The 12,528-nt window shown below is 43.4% G+C and overlaps 1 pseudogene; it reads right to left on the bottom strand.

Moving 5' to 3' along the window:
- Nucleotides 1–3,123: 3,123 nt before the first annotated feature.
- Nucleotides 3,124–9,291, bottom strand: LOC123096786 (glutathione synthetase, chloroplastic-like; annotated as a pseudogene).
- Between the last annotated feature and the right edge of the window lie 3,237 nt (nucleotides 9,292–12,528).

Genomic DNA, 12,528 nt, shown 5'->3' on the forward strand with positions numbered 1-12,528 from the left:
TCGGCCCCGTCACGGTCACCGTCGCAGCCGCCGGCAAATCTTCATCGCAGCACTATAAGCTACACTCACTATATCATCACAAGCTAGGGTTCATGGCGAAGTTCATGGCTGTTCCTCCCTTCCACGCACACAACAATTCAATTACAGATAGCTAGGGAGTACATTAAGATTAATGTTGACGCAAGTTATGTGGAGGCCATGAGTGCTGCGAGTGTGGGTGTGATGGCCAGGAACTATCTTGGCGAGATTATCATTTCGTCGTGGGATCATATTGAGGTGTGCAATAGCGTGGATAAAGCGGAACTGACAGTGGCCCTAGCGGGGTTGTACGTCGGTATTACTCTCCACAAGAACAATCATTTTAGAAACTGATTGTTCTTTTGTGGCATCTTCTTTTGGAAATGATCCTCAAGATAGGTCTTCCCTAGTTGATCTCAAGATGGAAGCGTTGAGTATTTTCAAGATGATGATAAATTGCAAGATTTCCAAGATTTACAGAAGGGCCAATAGGTTGGCGCACGAGATTGCTAAGTTTAGTTTTGATAACTAATACAAATGCCCGTGCGTTGCAACGGGCGACACAACTTGTAAAATCTACTCTGTGTGTCATTATGCATAGTTTCATACATGTAGTTTTGATAAACATCGGTAGTGGTTTATGAAATAATTTGTCAATCGGTTTTATTTTTGCTTTTCGAAAAACACGAATATTTCTCTCTTTGAATTTTTTTAACAATCTTAATTTTTTTAGAACTGAAACATGTTTTGAAGACAAACATTTTTGAAAGATTTTTAGTGCGATACACAGAGAGCAGAACTGTTGTATATACTATTCAAGGGTTTAATAAGTACTCCAAAGTTTTATTAGTATTTTCAAAAGTTTTGAATGCAAACACGGTTTTTATTATGTTGCCTTTAGAGATAATTAGTTGTTTGGTTTGGAAGAGTATTTTATAGCAGCGGGAGATAAAATTGATGTGTTCACCAAAACACACATCAGCGCAGCACGACGGGAGCATGCATGCGCATGCCGAGGTATAGAAGAAATGCATATCCTACTTTAATGTCCATTACTGCAGCGCATGCATGCGTGGCCATATATGAATTGACCAATTTCGCTTTAACCCTTAGAACCAACCTTTGCTTGGAGAGTTAGTAGGACGGTGGTGGTACCGCAATATCATTAAAAATGAAAGATTACGTTTGACACTTTACTGTCTCATAAAGAGACGGATTCTTCTTTGAGTGGGAAGTGACATTTGCGTCGATGGAGAAATGATTGTGGTGACTTCGTCAATCTGAAGACCCTTCGGCTCAGTCTCTCTAGGCATAAGTGTATGTATATTTTTGGTTGTACTATGTTTCTCAAAAGAACCTTTGTATGCTGAAATTTAATATGCCATGTGTTGCATCAGAAGAAGAAAATATCGTCGTTGTAGTTCATTAAAGTGGGATTGTTTATCTAAAATTTATTTGTTAATATTCAAAAGCAAACAGGTTTTCAGTATTTTATTTTTAGAAACGGGTGTTTGTTTGATTGATTTGCAAAAATTATACTATTATGTTTCTTTTCTTTTGCACTATTTAGACTTTGCTCAAACACAAGTACGTTCCTGTTTCCCACTGAAAATAAAAGGAAATTATCATGCAAAAAAGGGAAATTTTACATCTATTTCCATCAGATGTTAATTTTCGGGTGGAGTGGCAGGGCAGCCACGTACACCCATGACGTGCACTCCTCATCCTGAGGACACGGCTGAAAGCGCCCCTTCTCTCTTCCCCTTCCTGACGTGTAGACATTTTTGCAACGGGGGCGAACCCAGCCAGCGCCGCCAACCACTTCCTTCTACGCAGGCCACCTCGCTGCCGCTCCCGCTGGCCCCGGCGGCAGCCTACTCGTCGGCGCATAGGGGCTGGAGCGGTGTTCCGTTCCAGTGCCGTGGTGGCAGAACCCCTCCCCAGTGGGTTTCGCTGGTGGCTGGGCGACGGGGACTGCGGTGCCGATGTGCAGTCGCTCGGTTGGTCGCCAAATCTGGAGACTCGCATTCGTCGGACCGACTGCAGCGTGGCTGCGTATTGGCTCTTCTTGAAGATTTATTAGCTCAAACTTTTGCTGCAACCTTTCTAATCCTTTCTATTAGCTTAGGTTGGGCCCATGGCTGGCTGCACCATTTTTTTTTTCAATCTTCGCCTCGTCTCTCTCTCTCCTTTAAGATTGATTCTCGTCCACGATCCTGAAATGACTCTCTCGTCCGTTCCCTTTGCTCGTTATTACTCTCCTTAATTAGGAGACAATATATAGTACTCCCTCCGTCTAGGTGAATAAGTCATCTTAGGTTGTGCATCGTGACCAAGGAGACGAGGAAAACGTGAGAACTTAATGTTTATTTGATTTTGGGATTATTTGGTTTTCGTAAGGTGATTTATAAGATATAGATATAGATAGGTCTGACGGTGTGCTTCTTAATAGTGTTCTGCCCTGCGTGGCTAAAGTTGTAATGGATGGTTGTATGAATGTTCTAAATTAATTAATATATGGGAGGGGGTTTTCAAAAAAAATATATTACAGATAGCTAGTTCCGGCCGAAGTCTCACCTTCTTCCTTCCCAAGCCAACAGAAGTTTTTTTTTTTTGAGCGATCCCAAGCCAACAGAAGCTACTCGACACTATCTTATAGGCTATGCAGTTACACCCTTAGCGGGCCCAGTCTCGGCTTGCAAGCTCGGCCCATGAGTGGATCTTGTTCTGCTTTCCTCTTCTTTCTTCTAACGATCTTCAGTATCCTTGCTGACGCTGCTGACAAGCACCCATGACTCCCGCCGGTGCTTCCATTGGAGGCTCCATTGCAGCAGCTGCGATGCTGCGACCGGCAATGCCCTCCCTCGCGGTCAACCCCACAACGGAACGCCGGCAGCCGTGGACGGAGTGTTGAATTGCAGCATCGGCTGTCGCCGACGAGTGGCGCATCACGAGACGACCATCGGCTTGAAAAGAGAGGATAAGGTTGGAGAAGATAAGGCTAGAAAGAGATGCAATGGGTCGTGGGCTGGCCCCACAGGGAGCAACGTGTCAAACGGAGAAGACGGTTCACGTGATAGACAGATCAGCCGGTTGAAACAAGAGTTTTCCAAACAATTATGATGATTTGTCCCCAGACCTAATTCCCACTTGGTATTACTACAAAATATACATGAACATGACTAATCTGTCCGACCTTTCCAAGGCCTGTTCCATCTCATATATTTTGCACAGCGAAAGCTGCACATGCATTATCTGTTCCTATGCCTGCAGACGGAAGGGACTGAATCCGGATATGAGAGTTCCAACATTCATCCATCTGTCTGTGAGTTCAGTTCCTCATCCGGTGTGTGCTGTCACTAGTGACTTGTAAGTTGTAACCCCGCCACCTTCCTATCTCACTGAAAGAAAGGCAACATGGAGGACAGATGGGATTCAACTTTTGAAAACGAAATAAAACTAAATTCCAAGTAAAACAGTAATCATGCTAGAATGTTCCAGTAAAACAGTAAACAAGTTCAAGTGACTGATGAGAGAACATCATTTTTTTCAAGACGGATTGGATTTGACAAGAGACTATATAAACTACCTTTACTGCAAGGGAACCGATAGGTTTCAGACACTTCAAAAATTGAGATCAATAGTAAATAGTTTTTACACCGCAATATAATCACCTCATCTGTGAGGAGAATGCTGTCCAGAACTGCAAATCCTGCAGCAACTCCACCTTCGTTTGATGAAGAAACTTTAGTGCGCATCAAGTAACCACATTGGCTATTAATGACTACCTTATCTTTGTTCCTGCAGTTAGCCAATGAAAATTGTATGATTTACTCAGAAAAAAAATGAAGGTACATATGCAAAGCAAAAGATTTTAGAGCCCCCAAAGGATTAACTACCGCAGGTAGGATCCAAATATTCCAAGCTCGGAGATTGAAAGGTCCTCAGAGCAGACACCGCCCTGGACAAGCTGAGTAAAAGAAGCTCTCGGAAAAATCCGCTGCATCAAAATGTAGGCCGCAAGCACCTCTCCCTGTTCGTTCTTTAGTCTGATCAGTGTTTCTCACAAATCATGACCATACAAGTTGTTCCCTGAAGAGAGATATCAGGATCAAAACAATTTGTGGGAAATTTTAGTGAAAAGGGTGCTATTAAGTGCCAAAGAAATTACCTCCACCTTCTCGTTGAGGTTTCAGGACAAACGAGTCAGGTTTTCTATTGCTGATTTCACTATTTCATCATTGTCCAAGCTCCATAACCCTGCGAAGCATTTACGTAGCTTGGCAATGTCTTCCTTGTTGTCAAGGAATCTACGTATAAATAAGATCAGATAGTGATTAGGAATATGCTTCTGAAAATTAGAACTGTAGGGGAGTTTAATATGACGTACTACCACCGAGTCTTATGAATATATCTATAATGCAATATGCACATCATAGGAATAATAAAAATATATATAACCGCCCATCTGTAGCGGACAAAACTTTGATCACCTTTCAAGAACACTAGGTTTTGCTAGCTCTTGCTGGATCTTTTTGGTTCCGACTAAATGGTAGGATATTGAAGGGCACTTAATAGCAGATGATTGTTCAATGAAAAGCCTTGCAATCCGTTCCTGAAATCAATATAGGAAGAACGTGCCAAGGTGAAAACTTGCACCAACAAAGGTAAATAGTTATCACATCACTTGACGTGCTGGACATTAGCTTTACAAAACCTACAATGAAATACACAAACAAAAGAAGTTTCCTTAAACAAACATATGATTATGAATGAAATGTTCCTCATTGAGACTTTATCTTCAATCAATTTATGAGATAGGAATTAGCTTCAACTGTGAAAGGGTGTTTGCTAAACAAATGTAGTACTAGTACATACCACTTCTGAAGGGTAATCAGTCAGTGCATACCCAGCTCTGAAATACACAACAACAACAGGTCGTCCATCTCTGCATTTTTGGCAAATTTAAATTTAAGTGATAATAGCAAAAGGTAGGTCTTTCTTCATGTCATACAACATACATACACCACAAGTGTTCCATCCGGAAGCACTAGTCCTTCGGCCTCCACCTGTGCCAAAGTTTTCCTAATGATCATCACACCATGTGTTATAGACAGTTAAGAAAAGTCTCATCTTGATGCTGTTTATTGTGGTATCAATCAGATGACTTGTTGATAATTAAAGTGAACAGGCAATTTAGCAGCACAATAGGAGGTCGGGACCGTGGTCGTTCGTCTCCATTTTGCCGGCCAATAAGATCACTGAGATTGACCAGCCAGCTAGGTAGGTTTGGCCATTCCTTTTTATTGAAAAGGAGTCAGCTGTCTGCGAGAGTCAACTTCCTTAGGCTCCGAGTCAACCTTCTTCTAAGCTCCGCTGGACGACACGGCTTTCTCGTTCTATAGGCCGGCCGTACTTGTGATGGTTCCCCAGGATCCAGTAAATTCACTTAGGTCTACGTTGCCGCGATATTGTAGTTTGTACTGTTTATGTGAACTATAATTCATCAGAAACTAAACAAGCAGTCAATAGATTAGAAACCCGTATGAGCAAAAGCGTTAACCTGAGAGGATATTTGAGGTTTTGTCGTTTCAGAGGTTCGCAGCGAAAGGGAAAAGATAGTACATAACAAAAGGATATGATTCTTTCAAATGATTGATGAGCCAGTACTGATCATACATATTTCTTTCTTCAGCTTGAACAACCATCGTAACTACAGCGCTGGGCAACCAAGAGGAAAAAAACATGTCAGTTCATGTTTGCCTTTCCAAATGTTCACAATAAAATAAATACAAACAATGTAGGTAAACTGTAGACCTTTCATTATTATACTCAACCCATGCTTTGCCCAATGCTTCAGCAAATTGACTGGCTGCCCAGTTCCGAGGAATCCTTTCAGAATCAAGACCTAAGACTTCACCATATTGATTAAGGTCCTGTACTTAAGATAATAGCACTTATCAGGTATTTAGGTTAACTCCTGGAGATCAAAATGAGGAAATCTTTCGGCCATTTCAAGATAAGATGAATACTGGTACTGATTGAGAATGTCATCGTGCCTGATTTCCCACTCACTGATATAAACATACAGTTAACTCATGCATCAGACATGTTTAAAGAAATCCATTCTCAAATGTAAGGATTTGAAAATCTACAATATATGAATACAGTTTATACCACATAGATAAAATTGGGGCTTCCAAAATGCTGAATAGGATACTCCTCACGTTCTTGTAGGTATGTAGCTATGTTAAGCAAGCCAATTGACTTGAGTTTTACTATTTACAGCATTCACCTTGTGCTCCAATATTCTAAAGGGATACTATAATGGTTAGCCAGAATGCTATCTACAGTTGGATTCAGAAACATGTGAGCATGCAATATGTTCAATGAAACATCTCATCTTATGTTTCTAAGAGACTACCAAACAGGGACAAAGCGCAAAATGATTCTGCCAAAAGAGCGCAAGTCTGCAGGATATCAAGATATTGCTCCTAGGATCTTTGACCTCTCAAAGAAGAAATCTTGCTCGGTCCAAATTACTCTCCTCAACAATTTTTGGGTTAGTCAAATTGATACCCATCATGGGATCACCCTGGAGCACCTACAGGAGTTCATCAGACTTTGGGGAAAACTATCCTCTATTACTCTCAACAACAGTGTGCAAGATACTATCCACTGGAAGTTCACCTCTCAAGGAGAATACTCGACGTCGACTGCCTATATGGCGCAGTTTGCGGGACACACAACTAGCATCATGCCTGCTGCTGTTTGGAAGGTTTGGGCCCCTCCGAAATGCAAGTTTTTTGCTTGGTTGATAATTCAAAACAGAGTATGGACGGCCGATCGATTGCTCCGTCGTGGTTGGCCGAACTGCAACCTTTGCCCGCTTTGCAAGCAAGTCCAGGAAACTGCGGCACATCTTCTCTTCCAGTGTAGGTTCTCCCAGCGTGTTTGGGTTGAGGTTGCTACGTGGATTGGCCTAAATGGTGATGTGGTGAGGAGCTGGAGATTTGAGGCTTCAGTTCGAGATTGGTGGATTAAAAATGTGATTGAGCGCGGAAACCAGAGAAAGGCTATCGCCTCCTTATTCATGCTTATGTCTTGGGAGATTTGGAAAGAGCGCAACGCAAGGGTCTTTCGCAACACTGCCGCTACAATGATGATGGTCGTCGCGAAGATCAAAGAGGAGGCCCATCTTTGGGCTATGGCAGGTGCCACCCACTTGAGTATTGTAATGCCGCGAGAGTAGTTCTTTGTTCCCCGCTTTGCGGCTATTTGTCTAAAACCTTCTTCCTTAATCAATGAAAATGGCAAATCTTTTGCCTTGTTTCAAAAAAAAAAGTTCACCTGTGAAGTTCGCTCACAAGGGAGCCTAGACCAGGAAATGATGTTGAGATGGTGCTGAGCTCAATTTTAAGAAGAGAATTTGTTTCAGAATCAAGCATGTAGTCCGATCGATGCAACCCTAAGCGGATATCATGATGGTTCATTAAGCACTTGTCAGTACCTTACTAACAGGACTGACAAACATATTGTTAAGAAGCACCACTTAAAAGATGCTTTCTCTGAATTCTGAATAAGAAATTACCAACAAATGCAGTTAATTACCTCTTTCTTGTTTACTGCCATCATCTTTGCATGAATTTCTAACAACCAAGCAGTGAAATCTTCAACCTTCTTTGTTCTGTAAAAAAACGCTATTGATTTGGAAGTTCCTTGTCATCTGAAAACAAAATAAATACCTAACTGGCATTTATTTATTTAAAGTAATAACAAAAATGGACTGGTCATGTCAATGATCAGGCTAACAGACAACAAACTGTTCCAAAAGCTTAAGGACTCAAGGCAGCAGCCTTCTTATGATATAGACCAGTCAAAACTCTAATCCACTTCATGAAAGTTTAAAACAAATTTCTAGATCCACACATCAACATAAAAAAAATCAAATGGAATTTGGAGCTTGCCTAGACAAAGAACCTTGCAAGAACTTCCCATCCAAGCTCACACGATCCACAAGCTCATTGAAAATACGAGTCAGTTCGCATGCTTGCTTCCAAAAAGATGCTGGAAAACGTGTTGGAAGTAGTGAAAATGGAGCATGAACCAAACCAACACCTGGGACTGTTCCAGATCTCTGCAAGGGGTTGATACTATGTTAACTGCTAATTCCACAAAGATGTTGGTTTACAACTACAGTTATTTACTTATTTCTCAATTCAAATAGCTCTTGAACAAAGCTAGGTGATGCATGAACGTAGATACCGTACATCTTGTGGCATTTGAGTATGAACAGAATAAGAGCATGTCTCATTGTTGGGCTTGTCACAAAAAAAAAAGGGGGGGGGGGGGGGGGGCTTACACTAAAAGGGAGAGGACACGACCAAACGCAATGTTCTGTTCATGACAATCAGTTGACTCCAACACAAATTTTCATGCTTTATATTCCAATATATCACACAGAGGGTCTTCGGTAGCAACACCTAACATCCAATTAAATCAACTACTGCGATTTAGTTTATACTCCACTTTTTCATACAAAGGATCTTCAGGCAGAAACACCTAACATCATGGTGATCCTTAGTTGTTTTTTGGCCTTCCAGATTTCACTGCCTAATTCTTGGCTCTGCCCCTGGTATTTGTACGCACTTGACACGTCAGTTCCATATCAAAGGCAAGTCCTACTGGCCAAACAACCAAACTTCCTGAAAATGGAGCAGGGCAGCCTAAAGGACAAACATTCTAAGAGACTTGCGTATTTGTTCATTCTATCACGGAATTTATGGTCAAGTATGCGGACATACGCGTCACATTCCCAAATCCTGGACTCCTGAAATGAGTCAAAAGAAGCAGCAAACTTTGGGGCGGGGAAGGGAACTAGCGAGTGAGAAGCCGAACGTGCCGGGTTGCCGCGGTCGTCGACGACGAGTCCGTGCATGGCACACCACATGGCCGCCGCCTCTACCATCTCCGCCTGCACCGCCGCGGCCTTCCTATCCCACACAGGCTCTGCGCTCGACGGCGCCTTGGCTCTCATTTGCCCTCAGGGAACCGACGCGTCTGCGGTAAGGGGACGCGCACGAGTCAGCTGCGGCGAGGTGCACCCGGGGCGTCGGGGCGGGGAGGCAGCGGGCGCAGTGGTGATGGGAGGAGGAGACGCACGAGGACATGGCGGACCAAAGCTTGGGAGTTGCGGTGGAGTTTCTGCAATTTGTTGGGGTTTGGTTTGTGTCGTGCGTGGCGTTACTGTCAGACTTTGGAGTCTCAGAGCGAGCCGTCACGGTTCCTACTCTCTGCGTCGCACGTCCTTCTTTTCCGAAGTTTGATCACCTCTAAGAGCAGCCGCAAACCTCTCATAACGATCCGTATCAACCTGCCCGGACCATAAACACCATCTAACACAATACTGTATCGATCCGCAGGGCAATCCACACATAATTTCTCCTGTAAACCTAAGACAAATATGAGGGGCTTTGCATGAGTCTGGACCGTTCCCAAATCCATTTCTGACTGCCCTGGTCCACCCAAAATCCCCACCCGCCTCTCCCGCAATTTCCTTCGGATGCACGCGCCGCTTACCGTGCCGCATTAATGCCGGTCAAGAGCACGCAGCGGCCGACATTGATGTCGCGATGTGAACGGTGGAGGGATGTAACGCCCACGATGCGGCTATATCTCCCACGTGTCGAGGCACGACTTAGAGGCATAACCGCATAGTGGTTTGTCGCAAGAAGGGTCATCTTCACACAATCCCATGTAATGAACAAGAATGGGATAAAGAGTTGGCTTACAATCGCCACTTCACACAATACATAAATATTATTCATACATCATCCAAAATACAAGCATATAGGCCGGCTACGGCCAAAATCCAGATGTAAATAAGACAACCCCAAATGCTAGATCCCCGATCGTCCCAACTGGGCTCCACTACTGATCATCAGGAAAAGACACATAGTAACGACCACGTTCCTCGTCGAACTCCCACTTGAGATCGACGCCATCTTCTGCACTGGCATCGTCGGCACCTGCAACTGTTTTGGTAGAATCTGTGAGTCACGGGGACTCAGCAATCTCACACCCGCGAGATCAAGACTATTTAAGCTTGTAGGAAAAGGAGGAGTAGTGAGGTGGAGCTGCGGCGGCAAAAGCATATATGGTGGCTAACTTGCGCAAATGAGAGCGAGAAGAGAAGCAACGGAACGGACGTCATCTAGCAATGACCAAGAAGAGGTCCTGAACACCTACTTACGTCATATATAACACAGACCGTGTTCACTTTCCGGACTCCGCCGAGAAGAGACCATCACGGCTACTCACGCAGTTGATGTATTTTACTTGGGTCAAGTGACAAGTTATCTACAACCGGACATTAACAAATTCCCATCTGTCTCATAACCGCGGGCACGGCTTTCGAAAGATAATACACTGCAGGGGTGTCCCAACTTAGCCCATTATAAGCTCTCACGGTCAACGAAGGATAAACCTTCTTCCGGAAAGACCCGATCAGTCTCGGAATCCCGGTTTACAAGACATTTCGACAATGGTAAAACAAGACCAGCAAAGCCACCCGAATGTGCCAACAAATCCCGATAGGAGCTGCACATATCTCGTTCTCAGGGCACACCGGATGAGACATCCTACGAGTAAAACCAGACCTCGAGTTTCCAGGAGGGGGCCCCGCAGTCTGCTCAGTTCGGACCAACACTCGAAGGAGCACTGGCCCGGGGGGGTTTAAAATAAGATGACCCTCGGGCTCGCGAAAACCCGGGGGAAAAGGCTTAGGTAGCAAATGGTAAAACCAAGGTTGGGCCTTGCTGGAGGAGTTTTATCCAAGGCGAACTGTCAAGGGGGTCCCATAAATCACCCGACCGCGTAAGGAACGCAAACTCAAGGAACATAATCCCGGTATAACAGTAATTAGGGCGGCAAAAGTGGAACAAAACACCAGGCATAAGGCCGAGCCTTCCACCCTTTACCAATATATAGATGCATTAATTAAATAAGAGATATTGTGATATCCCAACATATCCATGTTCCGACATGGAACAAACTTCAACTTCACCTGCAACTAGCAACGCTATAAGAGGGGCTGAGCAAAAGCGGTAACTTAGCCAAACAATGGTTTGCTAGGGAAGGATGGTTAGGGCTGACATGGCTAAAATGGGAGACATGATATAGCAAGTGATAGGTAGCGGAGCATGGCAATAGAGCGAACAACTAGCATAGCAAAGATAGAAGTGATTTCGAGGGGTGGTCATCTTGCCTGCAAGGTTCTCAGAGTTGTCGAAAGCTTGATCCTCGTAAGCGTACTCGACAGGTTCCTCGTTCACGAACTCGTCTCCCGGCTCTACCCAAGACAAGAACACAAACAAACGGAACCACAATCAACAACGAGAAATGCACAAGCAACATGATGCAAAACATGTGTGATATGCAAGATATGATATGCGATGTATATGCGTGCTCCGGAAGGAAAATGATAAACATGGCAGTAACTTGGCAAACCAAATATGCCACTGGAAAGATGAGATGATTTCGGTCGAAATCGATATAAAGATCACCGGAATCGGATGCACGGTTTGCAAATGGCAAGCAAAACAAGAATGACACTAATCTGCGATAAACAGCAAAATAGCACTTAAAATGCAACAAACAACAATGCTACAGCACCCCAACATAGCAAAAAAGCACATGGCAGTACTCTACAGGAGATGCTTGACAAAAGATGAACACTGAGCTATGGCTAGTTCACAAAATATCAAGCTCAAACAAGCATGGCAAAAGTGCAAAAGATTACAGGTTCACAGACTTGGTGAAAAACTGGACATGGCAGTAAACAGCATCAGGTAGCAATGTTCAAAGCACGAAATCAACATGCTACAGGAACTTAACATAGCAAAACAAGGCACGGCAGTGTTCTACTAAATGCACATGACAAAAGTCCCTTACTGACCATAAGCCAAAAAGGAACAGAAGATATGATGGCAAGCATGTAAACATAGCAAGTTTCGTTATCAGGTTTCAGACTTTGCAGAAAACAGAGCATGGCAAAAATATTAATATGTAGGCCTCTTTGTGAGCTCGATGCACTCACTACAGAGCAATGCATGACAAACCAAGCATACCTACAGCACAATAGCATATTTATGAAGCTAACCATGGCAAGAAAAATTGCATAGAATGTATGGATCAACTAAAATAAGCTTGGCAAGATTACATATCATGTTAAGAATCTGCCAGAAATATTTAATAGCAAACGTAGAGTAAGATTGAGTCATTCTATGTCACTCCATAATTGCAAACAATTACAGGAATGGATCCATTACAACTATAGCTACAAAACATCCTTACTGAATATCTCCAAAATATGCATGGATCTCTCTGTAACATCAAGTTTACATGGCAACAAAATTACAGCAGACAAGGACACAGAGAAATCACTAAGTCCCTGAAATCAGAAATATTACGGGGCCTACTTTCCATGCTTGTGCTAGTCACCACAGAGAT

The sequence above is a fragment of the Triticum aestivum genome, chromosome 4D (assembly GCF_018294505.1).
Source record: "Triticum aestivum cultivar Chinese Spring chromosome 4D, IWGSC CS RefSeq v2.1, whole genome shotgun sequence".
Lineage (NCBI taxonomy): Eukaryota > Viridiplantae > Streptophyta > Magnoliopsida > Poales > Poaceae > Triticum > Triticum aestivum.